The following is a 19852-nucleotide window of genomic DNA, read 5'->3' on the forward strand; positions in this document are numbered from 1 at the left end:
CTTCCCTGAAGGAGTCGAGGCGATGCGGGTGGATCCCCTGGCTGTGCCCGCCATGCTCCCCATGCTACGAGCCCCACAAGCAGGGCTGCCGCTGCCCAGGCCCCCTCAAAACGGGGCGAGGGGCAGGCGGACGCCCAGCACCCCGAGAGCGCCCACAGCACGCCCTGGGCCAGCTGCCAGCCTCGGGGCCGGCCGAGCACGGCAGCCCACCAAGGGTTAAGCCCTGCCATTTTGGTGCCATTCACCGATATGTCCATTAAGGGTGTTACATAACAAAATGGCAGCCCTTAACCCTTCCCGTGCCGGCTGAGCCGCGTGTGTACTCACGCCGGCCCGGCAGCACCTCCCGGGCACGGCAGCCCTGACCCCCCTTTTCTGTCATGATTATCGTTTCCCCTCGCTGCGAGAGCGCAGGGGAAGATAAGTGACCTTGCTGAGGGCTGCTAAGTACTTGCGGTTAAAAGGAGAAGGAGCCCACAAAAGTTTCCTCTGTGCCGGGGTGCGAGGCATCGCGCGGCGTGGCGGGGAGCAGAGTTCTGGCTGGCGAGGGGCCGGCGGCATGGCAGCGGCCTGCCTGCAGGCTCCAGCAGAAAAGCATCTCAGGGGCACTGGCCTGATGGATTATCAAGGGAGAACAGCTGAGACACGGGGTGTGGGGGTCCCATGGATCCCTCCAACACCCTGGGCCTGCAGGAGCAGCTTTGTTGTCACCCGAAGGAGCAGCGGCGCCAGGCAGCCCCGGCACAGCGCCGTGCCCGCAGCGCAGTAGGAAGCAGCTCAGCCCTCGTTTGACTAAATATTTACGGAAATTAACAGACAAACATCTGTAGGAGCATGCTGAAGCTCCGAGCACCACAAATGTTAAGCTCTGGTTTTGGCCAGAAAGGAGACTTTGGAAGCTGGAGTCCCGCTGCATGAGGAGTCACCAGTCTGCCTTCCATCGCTTTTGTGTCAACTCACCTTAAAAAGAAAATCGCTATTAAGGCAAGGTTTGGCTCCGTTTGTGAAGGAAACCTGCACTCTAATCATTATCTAAACCCTGTGTGCATCGGAGAAGTGGTCACAATTCCTAACAGAAAGCTCGATGTGCCATATAGACTATATTAAACATCTAATAGCTGCGGCCTGTAAAAATCAATCTTATTTGCTAGAATTCTGTAAGAACCTCAGAGATGCACTGTCAGAGTGATCTTCAAAAAAAAAAAAATACTTAATTTTTTGAAAAAAAAATCTTGCATAAAGCAAACAGACGTTTCTCCTAAACCTCTCTTACTGGCGGTGCTATTGTCTCCTGAGAGCACCCAGCCCTCCAAGCCCCACTTCCTGGCCTCGCCGTGGGGATGCGGGCGCCCCGGCAGCACGGTGCCACCTCTCCTCATGCTCTGCCATCGCGATTCAGAGCTGCAGCTTTCAGCAACGAGGGGGGTTCATTGTCACCCCCAGCTTGCCGGGGGAATTCGGCAGGAAAACGACAGAATCAAAATCATTTTGTTTAAAGGCAGGAGCACGTGGCCTGGTGCAGCTTGGCAGGAAGGATGCTGCCTCCCTTTACTGCGTGGATTCTCCAGTCACGTCAGCCCCTCGCAGTTATTAGCTAATAATTAAGAACTGTTTATCCCGTGTTTATTTTGACTCAGAAATAAAACCTACTGCTTAGAGGACTAGAATTCGATTTTAAATTTCATTTAAATATTAAGTAACAGCACTGTAGCACTGTAGATTGCAATCAAGTCCCCCCCCAATTTCACGTATGCTTCTTATTAAAGAAGGGATCTAGGTTGGTTCATTTATTTTATGCAAGAACAGCAAAATTAGCATCGTTAAATATCCCGTCACAACAACAATCAGCTTTTCCAGCACCGCATGCTGTGCATATTGTAACACGGGCGATTCCTCGCTCCTCTGTGTTTTAAAAACTTAAAGGAAGAGAGGCTCTGTGCACTCAGACCATCCCAACGGGCTGCAGCATCACCCTGCCCAAGCAGGGCCTCACTCCAGATTCATTCAACCCAATATTAATTATTTAACACAGCCGCAGCCCAACCATAGAGGGAATTAGTATAAATGAATACAAAGGACTGGGCACCAAAAGAAAGATCTGAACAACTTAAAGAATTTTCTTCTTTTCCAACCACTAGCCTAATTCTTCTGAAAAGATCTTGGATGTTATATTAATTCTAAAGCCACAGCTTTGGGTGTAAAGGCATTTATTTAGAGGGTACTACTTGCAGCCACTACATGAGGGATTTGTTTGACCTGAATTCTCCCCCAAGTTTTATGGATCTATTTTTGTCTAGAAACTACTGGGCAGGAAGTCTGCTAATGACTATGTCTGGGCTTTGTATTACCAAAAAAAAAAAAAAAAAAAAAAAGAAAAAGAGAAATCACTGAGATTCCTCAGTGCAGAACAGCAGTTAACACGAGTTTCGATTAGGGTTCAGAACAGCAGTATTTGGGTAACAAGTTGAACTGGCAAAATAAGATAGTATTTATGCACACATCTCTACAACTTCACAGAGCTGCATTTCAGGTGCTTTAAGTCACTGATCAAGAGAGCAGATTAAGAAATTTCCACAACTGTGGTGAATACGTCGAAGTGTGAGAGTAATACAACTACTCTCACTGCTACTCCCACTCCTTCACCACTGACTGATGTCATTAAGGAGGATGTTTTTATGATTTCATGTGGGTCTCATGAAAGGTGGCTCTACTGTGCACAAGTTTGGGCTCTGGCTCAGTTCTGAAGCTGACTATGTACAAATAATAAATGAAGTAATTAGTAAATCTACCAGCAGAAACATCAACACCTACACTAGAGAAGAAAAACAGAAGCAAGGACCAGAAATGCTTAACACTGATCACCAGAGCCTTGGCAATATGTCTTTTAGAGGGGGAAAAACAAAACAAAGACAACCATTGGACAAATCCTATAAATTACTATTTCTAAAATGCTGCCTTTGACAATACGATGAGATGGGTGAGCACCATCACAGGACAGTTGCTCCAGAGAGCTTTCAACTGCGTTACTTCAAGTACGCCATTAGATCACTGCCAGAGCTACAAGCTAGCTGCAGAAATTTCATTTCCATTCACCATTTTTCTTCTGGGGGTTGCACAAATGATCAAAATCTACAGGAGTCTCAAGGGAGGAATTTCAGTGCACTTGCTTTTGCTTCTCCTCTTGTACAAGACTGAAAATACCGTGCAGCTGTTGTGAATGCCCAGCTAAAAGGAAGCGAAACTTCTTTGTTTGCCCATTAGCAAGCTGTGGAGATTTACGTACTTTGGAGCGTTGATTAAACGTTAAATGAAAGGCAACGTTTGGTTAAGGCACAGGGACCAAATCCAGGTCTGGGTTTAGCATCTGAGCTCTGCCATCCTGGACAAGGCAGGAGCAGAGGTGTAAAAAAAAAACCACCCGGCAGCACAATTCCACCACCCGCCCACAACTCTTACCCTTCAGCGAAGTTCATGGGTTCCACCTGGGGTCCTGTCCAGGCCGAGCGGCTGAAAGTGACTGCGCAGAGGGTCCTGAGGGAAAAGACAAGTAGTTTAGTACTTCTTTAGTCTCCCCGGTGACATGCCCACTGCCTTCGCCCAAAGCACACTTGATCACGAGACAACAGTCCTAAAACTCCGCTGCCCGCGTGAAAGGTGACAAGACCACATCTTTTACATCCTATTAGTTGAACTGGAAAGAAATTGCAAGTCAGGCTCGTGTTCCAGTGCTTTGGGATTAAAAACAGAAAGCGCACACAAATATTTCCATTGCTACTTTTCTTGCTCTCTATTTCTTTACTCTTTGCTTCTTCCCAGAGGAAGCCAGCTGCTTCTTGGTACCTCTGGTTTGCCCCAAACACCACTGGAACCAACATCCCCAGTTCTAAGTGACTGTTTCCCTGGCTGGGTGAGGACACCCCAACCCCAAATACTGCTCCAGCATCAGTTCCATGGGGTGAGCCTCCAGGCAGCCCCGGGCCATGCACGCAGGCAGGGGAGCACCACTTGAAGACGCATCTCCCGAAGGAAACTTATTTACTCTTCACCAAACCAATTGTGGCATGACCTCAAAAGGCATGCTGCTTTAAAGACAAATGCTGACAAAAATAAATGTCTCATTTCATAAAGGTTTTCAGCTGCTTTCAGCTTTTCATTTGCCCAACAAGCCAGCAGGCCCCTGGACCAGCATTTTAATAGCTGCGACGCAGCGAGATGCGGCAAACAAGGCAGTATTTGTCCAGCGGTTTAGGCTAGCGTGGCTCAATGCCATGAAGCTGCTGATGGCAGAAGAGCCTTGTAGCTTGAGCAAATTTCTTGAGGAGCCTCTGTACTCGAGCTCCCAGCTCCAGGTCCTCCTTGTCCTCAAGATACTTTCCTCTCACCTACTCCATCCAGCACCCAACAGCAAAGCTGATTCTTGGTTTGTGCTGTGTGAGATCATTCAGCGAACAGCCAAGATACTACATAAAGGCAAGGCTCCTTCATATTTATTTGTAAGTAAGGAGGTTTTGGTGGGGTTTTAGGGCCCCCCATAACGCGGACCAAGTCAGCTATCCCCTGTTCCTGGTCACACCTGAGGACACATCCCAGGTCCCTGCAGAAGCTGCCATGAAGTTGAACATAAAGCAGAGAAATAAAGTGGAAGGGACTTCTTACCCAAGTTTTGCTCCTACAGGAGAGCATACAAAAAGCATCCCCATAGATGATGCTCACGTGCTGTCTGCTTTTTTACTCCAGAACAAGCCCTGCTGGCCCACGCTTGCTTATGCCCTACAAAACCCCTTTTATCACTCTGCACATACAGCACACGACACTCACACCTTGTTCTTCCCTCGCTAGGAAACAGAGGGAAGAAACAGAGCCTGTGCACACCAGCGCAGTAAAACCAACTCATTTCACCATACAACAGGGCCAGCAGCTACCTGTGCCTGCAGCAGGAGCTCCGTCGGCACTGCCTGCTCTGCTTTTCACCTAGCACGAAGTGGACACCACGACAAGAGCCGCGATGCCGGCAGCGAGCCCCACACCACGCACACCGACACGAAGCTGGTGTTGGCACGGGGCAGCAGCGCCGGGCTGGAGGTGGAGCACTGTAATTGATGCATGCCGGCTGCCAAGACGACTCCTTGGAAGCTCGGCCTCTTATTTCTGCTAAGCCACCAAGAACTCTGAGTCATTTCCCTCCTCAGAAAGTTGCAGAGCTATTTTCTTTTGTCCAGCGGGCAGGACAACAGCTCACCGACTTCTCCTCCTCCTCCCTGCCGGATGGGGAGGAGATGCTGAAGGGTCGCTGTCTCCGGCACGCTCCGCCTGAGGTCGGTCACCTCCACAAAAGGAGCTCCAGCGAGCTCGGAGGTCGTCTTGTCCCAAAAGCTGGGAGATCCTGCCCCATACAACTCATCTGCTTTACTATTTCCAGCACCCCAAAAGGTTCCCATAGGTTCAACACATCGCTACGAAATTGCAGATATGGAAAGTTAATGAATGGATATGTAACTGTGTGCGGGCCCTGATTAGCCATCTAGAGGGCAGGTCTTGCTAATTATAGCTCATCCTATTAGTCCAACGCTTTTCTAATTAGTAGCCCACTGAAAACCATTGCTAGAGCTACTTCAGGGCCTTCACAGGGGTCTGACAAGCGATGGGCACCACGGTACTTTCATGCTGCTCCTCGCATGCCTGGCCGGGATGTGAACCAATGCTCCTCCATCGCCAAAACCTCCGAAACGCAACCCACACGACGCCGGGTCGCGGCGGGAGCTGCCGCGTTAATCGGCAGCTACGACACTATTGCAGCAAGCAGGAAGCCACAAGTTGTGACGCTGCTGGGAAAAAGGGGGGAGGGAAAAATAAAAAGGGGGGAAAAAACAGCATTATTTGTATGGTGGGGATAGTGCCGGCGGGACCGGCGAAGGTCGCGGTGGCAGGGGAGGCTGAGGGATGGAGCCCACGCCGCAGGGACAGCCTGCACATCTGCAAGTCCTCCCCGAGAAAGAGGAATAGGGTGACACGAATGGGCTGGTGGCAGGGTTTTAAGGGATTTTGGGGGAGGTTGGTACAAGCAGGAATCCTTCCTTCCGACGTGCTCTGCACATGGGAAGTCTGAGCTGCCGAGTCGTCTTCCTGAGCCTCCGGCCGGCCTCCATTTTTAACGAACCGGAGCGCTCAGCTCCCAGAGTGCTCCTGTCATGGGACTAAAATAGTTTTCATCTTGCGAGGACACCAGAGGAGCACTTTAACCGCTTCACTGCCACGAAACGCTGGCGGCGCTGACCCACGCCGTGGAAGTTTCCCCGGTCGGCCCCGGGTGCCAGGCGCTGGGCTCGCCCCATGGCGCAGCCTCCTCCTGCTTCTCTCTCCAGGGCGGGAAGGTTGCTTGCACGGCGCCGAGAAAACCAAGGTTAAAATGTTTATAAAAGCATGTTGAAGGAGTTATTTTTAAGGCATCTATTTAGGGCTTCTCGTAGGAAGCGGGCGATTAAACGGTTAAGGCTCTGAAGTGAAACTCTGTCTAAACAGCAGCTCCAAGTTTTGACAGTGCTTCCATCAGAAAACCTCTCTGCAGGAGGAGGCAGCGTGCGGCCGAGCCAAGATGTTGGCTGTAAAGCCAGCCACCCAACAGACACGGTGTTACCCTGCTGACCCCCCTGCCCACATCCCCCAAACCCTCTGAATCAGGGCAAACCGCACGTTTTGGCCCCCGACAACTTTCCTATTCCAACTCAGAGCGTGGCAGGATGGTCACAACCCAGCAGCATTTGATATTCTGAAAAATATCCCAATTCTCCAGCATTGCTTACAAAGGTTTGATGCATCAGTTGAAGAGAATCACGGTTCTCACTCTGATATGGCAACTTTTTACATCTGTACTAAGTGAAATACAAGAAATCCACCAGGCACTGGACCGAAGGTACTTCACCAGCAGAGCAGAAATCACATCTACTTGTTCAGAGCTGACTTTGTCACTTGGTGAAGGTTTTTCCTCTACAAAATGATGATGAAAGTTGAAGATTGGAACACTAGGCATTGCATTTTTAGCAACATTGCTGAATTCCAGCAACACTATCTGGAGAAATTATGATCTGCTAAAATTCAAGAGATTTACCATGCAAAAGAAGGCTTTAAAAATATAATATTTTCAGAACAAGACAGGCTCCAGATTCTATAAGAAGATTAAGGCATGGAAACTATGACACAGGTACCCCAGTGCAGCAGTGCTGCTACACATGCCTCCTCAAACAACCGAGATAAGAAAACTTCTGTACTTTTTGGAAGGCTGAGCAAACTGGTCAGCAGAAAAAGGAGTCATGTTTCAATTTAAATATTGACACACGAGGGGCTAGCTTCTGTCTCATGTGCTCAGGCTTTACTTCCATAAACATTTTTGAATATGGGAGTGAAGTCTTCCAAGTACTGGTCTAAAAAGAGAACCCGAAGCGGTACAGAAGTATCAAATGGGGGTTTTAAGCACCAAAATTTCAGCTGAAAGCACTTCTGTACACTCCAAAAATGCAGCCTCCTGCCTGCAGGCGTCTCAGCAGAATTCTAGGAAGAGCCACTGGATGGAAATAATAGTCACAGCACTTGTGTTAATACAAAAGCCATCATCGCGGAGTGGAAAAGCACTTCTCTGGCTTTTTATGAATGTGCCAATCCACTCTGTACCTGGAGCACGTTAGTGTTTCACCAAATAGTCAAGAATTGCTTTCTAACTTCTCCTGCATGCCCAAAGACCCCGGCGAAAGCTCCCGAAGCCCCCCTGGCCGCACGCCCTCCGGTTTCAGCCTCTGTGCAGCGAGGTGCCACCTCACAGGGAGGCAGAAAAGCTCCTTTCAGATGCTCGCTAATACCACCGCTACCAGTTTATTGTGCACGAGTCAGATGGCAAATAAAACCTGTTACAAATTAAAAGTCTCCCCCGCTCCCTCCTGAATTCCTGCGCCAGGGATAAAGCAGGCGGCTCCCCTCCCCGGCCGTCAATAGCATTCCTAATTACCCCCTTCAGATCAATGCCTGCGCTCGCGGGGCAGGGGCGCCGGGAGCCGTGGTGACCCTGGGGCGAAGCCGGTCCGCAGCAGGATCGCGCCATGCTAGCGGCCAGGAAATCGCTCGAGGTAGGGGCGGCAGAGACAGAAACGGGAAAACTACTTACAGGCAACGGCTGCTCTTCAGACATGTCACCCCAGCACGTCCGTCCTTCGGGGGAGGCTTATTTTGCAGCATTTATTCTCCTAACGGATGCCAAGTCAAGGGGTGTCAAATCCCGTGGAAGCACACGTGGGGCTTCAAGGAGAAACCCTGGCCTTCCTTCGGGGTCCGGGCGAGCTGAGGGGACCGCTCACAGCGGCACAGATCTCGCTGCTCATCTGCTGGTGTCCAGCTCCATTCTGCCCCCTGAACCCCACCACAAGCATGCACCAGCGCGTAGGAAAATGGGGAACCAGGGAGCGAGTTTTCCCCAGAAAATCCAAGCTGAGCCTTCTGAAAAACCACGGGTGCAATCTAATCTCTCGCAATCAAAACTTGGTGTTTTCAGATCAAAGTGCAAACGCGTATTTTGACTTCTCTCGTTCCTAGCCTGGAACATCTCAGCGGTAATCGCATTACCAGGCTCCTTCCTCCCTCCCCGAACAAGCCCCGCATGGAGTGATCTACCTGTGCTTTCCCCGAGATAAGCCACAATTCACTCAAGTGTGGGGGCCTGGAAGATGCAAAGATAAAGAGGCCCCAATAATGCAGGTCAGAAAGAAAAAATGGTACCAAGTGGAGTATTTCTCCTTCCAGGCAGCACACCGCTCCAGACCTTGAAAATCTGGTGTTCTGTAAGCAGAGCCTAGGGTGCCCCATTACTGCTCCCCTGCTTGGTGGCACGGGGCTGACGTGCACGCAGCCAACATGTGGGGTTTGAGGTTTGAAGGTGCCACATGGAAAACGCCAACGGAAACACTGCAGATGCCACATGGAAAACCTTCATGAAACGAGCCCCGGGCCGGCACAAAATGGAGCGCGTTTCTCCGCAGGTTGATTCAGAAGATCGGGCAGGCTCAAAATACCCAGATCACGACGTGGTTGGCTACTCATGAATAGAAACACCCCCGATTGTCTAGGGTTGCACCACTACGGGCTCCAGCAGACAGGCATGCGGCTCACATGGCTTTTCACTCATATTGCGATTTATGTCTTCGAACGGGGGGGGGAAGCTTCCCCTGCAAATCTATGAAAAAGCAATTATTCCCCCAAAGTCCACAGGGGACTGCTCTTGGGACACTTAAGCTTCATAAAATTAAGAACAATATGTCATAAAATAAGCAACAAAACGCTGACATTTCTAAACAAAGTCAACCTTCAAGCAACAGCTTGGATAAACCAGTTGTGATCTGCTCTGGTTCTGAGCCGTGTTCGCCTGTACAGACATCTCAGCAATTTCAAGTTCTCACTCCAAGGAACAAAGAGCTACGATAAGGAATTAGGAGAGTCGTTGAGTACAGAATACACCTCCTCGTGAAACGGCCAGAAAATATTTTTGTCCTTAATTTTACAGTTAATAGTTATCCTATGAAACCTCATCCACTGATGAAGAAGTCGCACCAGACCTTCGGAAGAGCCAGGTCGAAGCAGGGATCTACATCTGCTTCACATCTACCCAAGTGGATCTTCATAATGACTACATGGGCAGACCTGACTCATTAAATCAAAATCTTTGCAAGAGGCTGACTTGCAATCACAACAAAAAACACCCGGCACGTCAGACAACAGGCAGGCAGCAGACGTGAACAAAGCAGTGCCCGTTTTCAGAAGAGGAATTGCAACATTTGCTGTTAAGCAGAGGGAGAGAGCTCCAAGGAGAGTGAAGAATGGATTAAATGTCTTCAGGTTGGGGGTTCTTTGCCCCTTTTTTATTTTTATTTTTTAAATATATAGGACAGTTTGCACTATTTTTGGTTACTCTGTATTTCTGGCCAATTACATCGATCCTCGTGCAGGACTGAGAGTGACCGGATGCGTGCGGGACACCCGCCGTCCATCCAACCACAGCGGCACCGCGATCCTCTGTGCTGAGAAGCTGCGGGCTGGCTTTGATTAAAGGGCAATTTGATCACCTAACGGCGCAGGTTTCCATGGATAGCTGCACTAGCATGTTTTTCAAGAACTGGAATTACTATTTTCGATATGTTTAATGTTTTGGACAGAGAAGGAGGGCGTCTCTTTTCTATGTAAAGAGGCAGCGTTATGAAATGCATTCGCAGAGCATTAAATGGAGAAAAGGGATATGTGCATGAACTTATTGCCCCCTTCCCCAAGCGCCCAACTCCAAGGCAGGAGAAGGGAAAGCCCATTAGGGGTCAGAGGCTAAAATGAGTGGCAACTTTTGATTGAAAAAAAAAAAGAGCAGGTGGCAAATTGTTGTTTCTAGCTCTGGTGGAAAAATCTGTTCTACTTCCAGCGAGTAAGCCGTGCCTTCTGCATTCACCACGTCTGCCCTGGGATGCCCTACCTGGGGGCTCTCTCTCAGCTGCTGGGCGATGCTCAGTGCTCCTGCGAGGCTGTGCGGGGCTCTGCAGGCAGCTCGTGCTCACTGAGTGCCAGTGACTTTAACTGGGCCACCTGGGATCGAGCAGGACACGGCAGCGTCTTGTCACCTTCCTGCACTGAACAGGGGGAACGTTCAATTCCTCCTGCATAATCCCGTCTGTGCCTACCTGGCTTCAGCAGCAAATACAGCACAAAGACTTTTTATTTTTATTTTTCCGAGCTCGTGATGCCACCCTCCACTAGTACTGCGTTCCCAATCTCAGTTGTAGGAGTACGTTAATAACCCATAAGCTAATAATTTTGCAGCAGCATTCTTCGTTTTCCCCAACGATATTTAAAAACCTCGCCGAGGGTGTGTGCAGAGAACGACACCGCTCAGAAAGCCAAAGAAGGGAACGAAATGGCAGCTTGGCAGCCACCCAGGGCCACACCTATTTACAGGGGAAGCCGAGCACAGCCACCATCATTAATTAATTCAGAAGCCTCGGCACACACAACTTGATCTGGATGCAAAGTGCAGCCCCCACCTGAGATCAAAAGGGAGCGCTGCACGCCGAGCACCGCACGCAGCCGTTCCTGTTCTAAAAGCAAGGTTGTGGGGCAGATATTTAGCCCGTGGTCCCGCAGCCAGAGGGCAAAAGGAAACCCAAGTTGTTCTTATCACCCCTGGGATCGAGGGGGGGTTATCTCGAGCAAGCCTAACCACTAGTAACGAACCCGCGAGGGTCCCTCGACCCAAAACAAGCCCAAAGTAAGCAGACACAGAAGATGAGCAAGGCAAAATTTGGGTGCTCAGTTACTTCAATTGTTTTTTGCAAAATGACACCCAACTTGCACAAAAACACGAGGGTGTTTTGGGTAGAAAGCAACCAGAGGTGTTACAACTACAACGAAGAGCGTTTTGCAAAGGAAATAGTCTTATCGAGTTTGCGTATCTAAATGTCCTAAGGGATCAATAACATGCGCAATATTAAAATGAGTCTTATTTAATTACTTCTATAGGCTTCATCGTCGCAATTCTCAGGCACCTCATGGCAACGTAGGGATTAGAAGTCACCGATCGGTTCTTCAGCTGCCAGGACTCGCATGCTTTTGTTCCCCAAACCACTTCTATCAGTTAAATTCCTGGCTGCTTGTTAAGCCATTGTCTCCAGCTTTAAAAACCAGCTTTGGCGCAACAAAAAGGAATTAATACATCCCTCTCTGGACACCTTTGCTAAAGGAAGCCGAAAAAGCAGAATAATCCTAAATACCTTCAACACAAACTAATGGAATAAAGATTGCAGGCAACAAGCCTGGAAAGGCACTCCCCCAGCACAGAGAAACACACCATCATTTAAGAGAATTTAGGAGAATTTTAGAGCTTTGCCAGCCACAAACTACTTCACACGTGCCACGCGCCAGACCACCCCTAAGGACATGATGCCTTCCACCTCGTATTCTACATTACTGATTAATCATACGCTTTCCCACAGGGAGTATTTGCAAAATATCTTAAGGCCTATTGACACAACAAGTCAAAAAGTTTCTCTGGGTGATCTTCCTGTTCAACCCTTTTAGCCGTGCATGGAGCCGTGGCCCTCGGAGCAGTAACAGCCCAATGCACAAGCAACCTTTCATGAACTGCAGGACACACATCTGATGTTAGCCATGACTGCAAGTGCTCCTACTGCCTGTGAGCACGACTTCAGTGCATGCAGCAACGGGCACGCAGAGCCAGCCCGGATTATTCCAGAGCTGAGCGCCTCAAACTTACGCAAGGATTACATGTTGAGTTTTATCCAGAACGTCCTCTGCCCATTGGTACCTTCCCTTTCTGAAAAAGCCACACCACGAGCCAAAGCCTTCTTGCAGCATCACCTGTTTTCAGGAATAGGGACAGAAAAACTGCTAGGAATGCCATCTTCCTTTTAATCCAAATTCACTTTTGTGGCTGGGGGAAGAGAAGCCAAAGAGGGTTCGTGGCACATCTGGTGGCCCTGCTTGAGCAGGGGGGTGGGACAAGATGACCTCCAGAGGTCCCCTCCAACTGCAGCCGTGTCGTGGTTGTGTGATTCACAGAGTTAACTGAGGCATTCACGGTACACTTCTCCCTGCTGCACGCATGGCCCAGAAATGCGGAACTCTGCCCACAGACCATGCCCAGCTCTTCATGAGCACAACCCAAGCCCCTGATGGAGAGAAGCTTCACTGCACGCCCTCCAGAGATAACAAATAAAAGCAAGAGGAGTTGGACTGGATGATCCTTGTGGGTCCCTTCCAACTTGGATAGTCTATGATTCAAGAACCCTTATATCGAGCACCTAAAACACCAAAATTCTTCCACTACTTATGACAGGCTGCCTTATGAAACAATCGCTTTCAAAGACTACATCTAATAAGCCTTAAAAAAAAAACCAACAAACTAACAGAAAACCAAATTGCAAGTCCAAACACAACAGCATCCTCCTACAGAGCGTCACACTACTACCGTGCCTGCAACAGGCACCTAAGTAATTTTACTATTGTACAAAGAAAACCAGAAAATTGTAGACTTGTATTGTGTTTGAACCTGAATAGGTGGTTCAATGTGTTTGTACATACTGCCACAACAGAAACACACAATTGCAATACCTAATTCTGCTGGAGACGGGATTTTCTAAGATCCTATTAAATATGAATGCCTTCAGTTTACTTCCCCTAATGCTTGCAAGCATTTCAAAGCCCGTGATCACATGGCTGCTTCAGCAAATGAACACACCGGGCACAGCTGACAGCCCATGGCTAGGAAGTTGCTCCTACGTACAGCAGTAGGTAAATGAGCAGAAGTACTGCACAGCCTCACTTGCACGACCGAGGTTTTGGAAACCTCTCCAGGTACCTGACCGCCACTTCAATGCTGGAAGCAGAGGGGAGGCTCGCCTCCCATTTCCTTGCCCCCATGCACATTGCTGGTCACCCGTGGCACTACAAGGTGCCACCGACCGCGTCCCGACACGGGTCCCAACAGCCCTCGACCCACGTGCCTTGAGCTATCGGGCCTGGCGAGACTGCGCCCAGCTCTGATTGCCTCTGTTCGTGTTTATACAGGAGTAAGCCCAAGTCAGAAGGTGACGCATACGACACCAAAACCAGCAGACGACGTACTTGCACACTGATCCCTTTCATTCCACGGCCGAGTTCACTACAGGGCACCATAAATTAGCAGAGAAACTGCATTCAAGTTGTTAGTCACCCCCTAATTGTTAAAGGAATTGGAGAGTGACTCTTCTTCCAAACACGGCAGGAGCAGAGCCCTCCCGGCAGAGCCCTCGCTGGGAGCCGCAACGTCTGCGACATCGAACTCGTGAGCGTCCCCAAAGGGATGGGCTGCAGCACTGTGGTCAATACGAAGGAATACCGACTGTGCAGAATGAGAAGGGCAGCTCTGTGCTCCCAGAACGAGACTGGCTCGTGTGAATGCCCAGAGCTCTTTCAGACGAACTGTTTTCATGATGTACTCTGCCTAATGCAAGCGGCGGGGAGCATGCTGCAGAGGAGCTCTACGTGGAGAATGATGCCCATCAGGTCCAGCTCGGCATGGGACTGGTTTTGCATGCAAACTGGGAGCAGGGAGCACCTGACAAGCCACCTTGCAGGGCCAGCACGATGACCTGGGAACCTACCCGCTGGCAGGAGGCTGCTGCCCACCTCCCAGATCCTTCCTTCCGCAAGGACAGTGATGGGAGAAAGAGGCTTCCAAAACGGAGCTGCCTCAAAACACCAAATATCCACACGCGACCACAACAAGCTTCTGGAAGTCGTGGTCAAAGAGGCATTTTAGGTTCACAGACCTGACCCTGTCACTGAGAGACTGGCCATTCCACCCCAACATTTCTATGGGATTTACAGAGAAATGCAGAGCTCGGAAATTCACCTGCCTCGAGCACATCACCTGCAAAGACACGGAGCCTTAAATTAACGAGCATGAGAGACCAGGGCAAACTCATCGCTCCCTCTGTCAAGGGATTTACCCAACTCCTCGTTAGACACGTGATAATCCCAGCCCTTATTTGTCTGGCCTTCAGTATGTGTGGCTGGTTGTTAAATTTTACTCTCCTAGATCTTCCAAATGTTTGCATTTCCTAATACAACCAACTGGCCTTTACAGATTGTGGGGCAAACCCACGGACTTTTTTCTGCTCTAATCTTCAGTTCTACCAGCAATTCTTATTTGGAAACTGAGATGGCACAGGGTTAAACTGTTTCAGAGATAAAAGCCAAAGATGAAGATTAAAATAAGACTGGAAGGAATTGTTGCTATAAGCCACATTTCGCATACTTCCTTCGTAACACACGCTTATACCCATTGCGCAGATGGGATGGCCAAGACACAGAGATGTTTAAGTGATTTACACAAGGCAATACAAAACTTCTCCTCCAGAGAGGACAGGAAAACACAAGCAGCAGTAAGAACATGTTACTTCACATCAGCTGGTCCTGAGCAGTGTGCTTTTCAAGACGCAGTAACCAGGAGAACCACCTGCGATCTGCCCACCACACCTCTGAAGGCACCCATGGGACACCGAGCCATGGCCAGCCAGTACCAGCCCATGCTCAAGATGCAACGTTGAGGTGTGTTCAAACCCTACTGACAACGAAGGCAAGGAGAAAAGAAAGAGACATGCTATAGCTGCAAGAAGCTAAGGCTTTCCATTTTCTAGCTTATTTCGGTATGTTGAAACAACAGCATATTCCAACATTTTTCCTTAAGAGTCAACACATCGAAAGCTAAGGATGTGCAAAACTTTCTTGCTAAACTTTGATTATGTCCCATAGAACCCAAACGGCCTAATCAGACTTATATTTCCCCCTCAAAACCCTCAAAGGGCGAGCTGTGCCCATGAAGCGAGAACCACACCTGCTCTAGAAACCAAGAGGAGCATGCACGAGGAGTGTAGCGGACAACAGCTTCAAAAGCCCCAGCATGGCAAAGAGGCAGCCTATAATTAAGGCGTAGGAAAGCTCTATGGGAGAATTCCTTCCTGCCCCGTCTCGGCCGCAGTCTCCCGAGGTGATGCTGGACCAGGACGGGCACAGACACAAGCATCTGAAGGCAAACAGCAGCTGCGTACCGCGTGCCCCACCGCAGACTCCCGAGCCCTGGCACACCACAAAGCCAAACACCGCCAGCGGGCCGCAAAGCAGTGCCAGCACCTCCAGCGCCCGGCGTGGTCTGGAGGAGGGTGTGGGAAGGAAGAGGAAAAGTGCTGAACAACAGAAAGGCAGCGTAGGAAACTGCGTATTAATAAACCTTAACCTTTGCTCTGTCGCTATCCTGCAGGGCTTGCTGCGGGTGTTTCACTGCCGGGTTCCCCACCTGAAAACGGGCCTGATTCACCTGACATCAGTTCGCTGCTGTACGCAGGGCATTCTGTTTGAGAGGTGCTACTTGGAGAGAAGGCATCACAAAGAAGTTAATAACCTCTTAAATTCCAGGTAGTACATACGAAATAAAGCAGGAATTGCTAACTGAATGAGGGACAGTATGTTCAGCAAGTGCCCAGTTCCTCATGTAAAGGGATGCCACAGAAATGCAGAGACAAGGGGAGGGGGAAGAAGGGTAGAAAAGCCTTAAAAAACAAAAATATCAACCCAAAAAGGACCCCAAGTGAGTCTTTAAACCAATTATTTATAATATAGATGCATAAATAAGCCGAGTATCTCTATATGAAGTGCCAAACTTCTTGTAAGTTTTAAGGGCATGAATCTAACCCAAGCAGCACAGGGAGAGCAGGGGCAGCCTGAGGAAACAAGGAGACACCTTCAAAGAGGGAACACCCTTATGAGGCTGTCCTGGCACTTCCTAGTCCCTAAGAGCATGTTCTTTACCCTTTTTCCCCCCAACAAAATACACGTACCTAGTACCAAACTATGCTGCACTTCGCATGCTGGTCTTTAGCCTGTGCTATGACACCTCAAACATGAGCAGCATTACACAAAAGCAAACGCTACTTCCCCAAGTCTAAAAATAAGTCTGCCGTATTTTCAGATGCCACAGTCTCCAGGAACATTTGGAGGGGGAACAAAAAAATAAAAACAGTTCTACGTTACTTAGATTGTTATTGAAAAAGAACGAAGTTGGAAGCCAACAAGTGCCTGTAAGGGGGCTCCTTAGCAGCACCGCTCTTCCTTTATGCTGTAACGAGAGCTCAGCGTATGTATTTTAATTCATCGGGGAACACGCACACCGTACGTTTTGTTTCCAACTTTTTGGTTGTGAATTATTTGGGCAGCACCTCCCCAGGCCAGGAAGAGCCCCTGCCGGCACAGGTAGCTCACCGCACACCAGCGCTGTACAGAGACACAACCTTCTAAAACAGGGTGCTTTGTGAAACAGGAGCAAAACAAGCACACAGGTATCCCCCCCAGAGCATGGTGGTAAGAAACATAACTATTAAAGGTAACTTCAGCCCGGGGAAGAGCTCATATGTGCACAATATCAAAGAGCAGGCTCTGATGCGCAAAGATTTGAGCTTTTAGATGTGTAAGAACACCTAATATCTGCTATCAGAGCCGAGCATCTACGCAGCGCATCTACAAGTTTGTGGTTCAAAACACACTCCATGAAAACAATCTAAATTTAGGCAGCAAAGCCGCGTTTTCCGCTCAGAGGGAGCGCTCCCTGCCCGGCGAGGGACCCGCGCTCCACCGAGCACCGCGGCACCTCGCCGGCTCTGCCCTCCCCGAGTGCCTGCGCCAGATGCTGGGACCTCTGGCTGGCTGGCGGCCGGCCAGGGACTCTACAACACAGCCACCATTTCAGGAGGCACAACCGAAAGCACGAGATGATCTCAGACGTGGCCCCCCTCGCACCCGAAGGAGCTTTCAGCTTCGTGTTTAAATCCCTTCCAGCCCCATCCACGAGCTATCGGAAGTCGACGCCCTTTAGTTTTACCCCCAGCATCCTTCCTCCTCCTTTCCCTCCTGAAAAGCAGCAGGGCACAAGTGCTGCAGGACTGAACCAAGAGCGCTGAGCCCACGCAGGCGGGCAGGGCTAACGAGGAGCACACCCAGAAATAGCAGTGTAAGACCATAAGACAGTAAGCCCGGAGTTCCTCCCTCCGCTGTTGTTCCTTTGACTGCGAGGGGATAATTCCAGGGCAAACCTTAGACCATGCAGAGGGGTCCCTGAAGGGGACAAACGTTGTACACATGTGCACGTGTGGCCATCTGTCTGAGAAAGTGACCCACATCCTTCACCTTGCCCTGCATAAGCCTCAAAACTACCACACAATGCGTGAGCCCCATCTGAATTCAAACCACCAATTCTGAACAGCTCCACATATGACTGCCAGCCTGTAATTACCCCAAAAGTCATAACACAGCTATATTAAGTTACAGTATTAGCATACTGACACTGCATCATACGCCAACTCTGTTGCATCATCGCCCGCTGCCGTAACCTCATGACTATGTAACGCTGCTGGGGACGGCGTCAGCGACTCCTCGCTGCTTCCACCTCTGAGGAAAGAGAAATATTTTCGGCTATCTCCAGCTCCACCACGAGTTACTGAGGGATCGCGGATCCACAATGCCTCCTTCCCAACGTAACCCATCGGGGTGGTTTTCCCTTTGAACGCAGAACTTGGTCCTTTTCACAGTAATACAAAATTCAACCATAGCACGCTAACTGCTAATATTTGGTCTTTTTCCCAACAAAAGTTAGAAGAACATCAGCTCAGCTCAGTGCATACAGGTGTCAGCTTTTACAGCCAGAAAGTCATGTGCCAAGCTGCGCAGCCCTCCCGATTTTTGAGACCACGTAGCGGGTGGGGAAGAAAAAAGAAACCGAGCGGCTCCCTCAGCCCTGAAACTAGCTTATTTTGTGATCCTGCCTGAGATACTTAACCGCAGAGCCTGGCTGCCGTCAGGATATCACACCCCTTTCTCATCCAGGGCTCGACAATCCAGACACACCGAGGGCCGGGCAAACAGCGAGCAGTGGAGCGTGGTGTACAGGATACGGCGTTCCGTACGTGTCACAGCCCCTCGCACTGTGAGGTGGCACTGGGGCCTGGCGGCACCGTCCCCGCTGCCTCTCCCACCGCCTCCAGCGGGTTTGGAGGTGCCACCAGCTCCGTGTGGCCCCAGCACCAGCAGGTGTCACTGCGATGTCACCTCCACTGCCACCCCACAGGTACCTGCCTGGGCTTTTGTGGGACCAGCCCAGGAGGCCACCGCATGATTTAGGCAGACAAGGAAACCAACAGCGTTCAGTTTCTTACTTTCTTCTCCTGTCTCCAGCCTCTGGTCCTCTATCACCGCGTGTCCTGGGCTAACTGAGTGCCCCTTAGGTTCCTTCTGCGTCCTGCCCAGGCCTCCCTTTGCTCGAGACCTGGTCAATAGCTGGTCCAGGAGAGCAGCGGGATCCCTGCCTCCTCCTGCCGATGCGCGGCTGCTTCCAGCCTGCCAGCATGTCTCTTATTCCCAACGGCCCCTCTCCGTTTTTCACTTCCTGTGTAACACTCTCTGCTAGCAGCTCGGCTGCCTCTACTTCCAGCTGCCTTCGCAGCCAGATGAGAAAGAAACATGAAAGCCAGACACCTGCGAAGGAAGCTGGAGATGAGATTTAGGGCCATGCCCGCCAACCGGTCCTTGGTGGCAGCCGGAATCGCACCCGGCAGCTCGGGAGCCTCGGTGCTGGGGGAGAGGAGCCTCCTGCACCGCACGAGCCTGGGAGAGCGAGGGGCAGCTCGAGGAGACAAGTGAAAGTAAAACCTGAGGCACACAAACGGGCTGAAATAAAATCGCGAGCAGATGCTGCGGGCCAGCAAGTCGGCGCATCCCAACTCACGGCTTCGTGGTGCCGTTCAGAGGAACCGGTGTCGCCGTGCAGCCTAGGGCGGCCGAGCCTCCTGCTGCCTCCGCACGCTGGGGGCCGCGGCCGGGACCACCGGGCAGCTCGACCCCCTCAACCGGGGCAGCCCGGCTTCCAGCGGGGCCGAACCGGGGCTGGCGGTGAAGGGTCCCGGGGGCTCGGCGTGTCCCCCGGCCCCACGGGCGGTGACCCCACGGGCGGGGAGCGGTGGCAGCAGCCGGGCGCGGCGCACCTTGAGGCGGGGACGGACTCTTATTGTGACACGGCCGCGGCCCGGCCGGTGCCACGGCGGGGGCTGCCCGGGGCGGCCGCTCGGTGCGGGGCCCCCGGGGGACGGGAGGGGGGGGAGGAGGGGGGGAGAGCGGTGGGGTAGGGATAGGGAGGGACGGGGGGGGGGGGTAGAAGGGGGTGCAGGGGGGGGCTGCCAGCCCGCACCCCGCCCCGGGGGTAGGGGAGGAGGAGGAGGAGGAGGAAGAGGAA

The 19852-nt window shown here is 50.9% G+C and overlaps 1 protein-coding gene across 10 annotated transcripts in view; it reads right to left on the reverse strand.

Annotated features, from left to right (window-relative positions):
- GATAD2A (GATA zinc finger domain containing 2A) overlaps positions 1–19852 on the reverse strand; it is a 64049-nt gene that overhangs the window by 31347 nt on the left and 12850 nt on the right. For 6 of the 10 annotated variants that reach the window (XM_035569764.2, XM_035569776.2, XM_035569760.2 and 3 more), the window contains one exon: positions 3457–3531. The gene's annotated coding sequence lies outside the window, so the exon portion shown is untranslated. Of the gene's footprint in view, positions 1–3456; positions 3532–4656; positions 5149–5239; positions 5728–15811; positions 15943–19348; positions 19632–19852 lie in introns of those variants that run through there. The other 4 variants (XM_035569765.2, XM_035569768.2, XM_035569767.2 and 1 more) reach the window with 4 other exon arrangements.

The sequence above is a fragment of the Cygnus atratus genome, chromosome 26, assembly GCF_013377495.2.
Source record: "Cygnus atratus isolate AKBS03 ecotype Queensland, Australia chromosome 26, CAtr_DNAZoo_HiC_assembly, whole genome shotgun sequence".
Classification (NCBI taxonomy): Eukaryota; Metazoa; Chordata; class Aves; order Anseriformes; family Anatidae; genus Cygnus; species Cygnus atratus.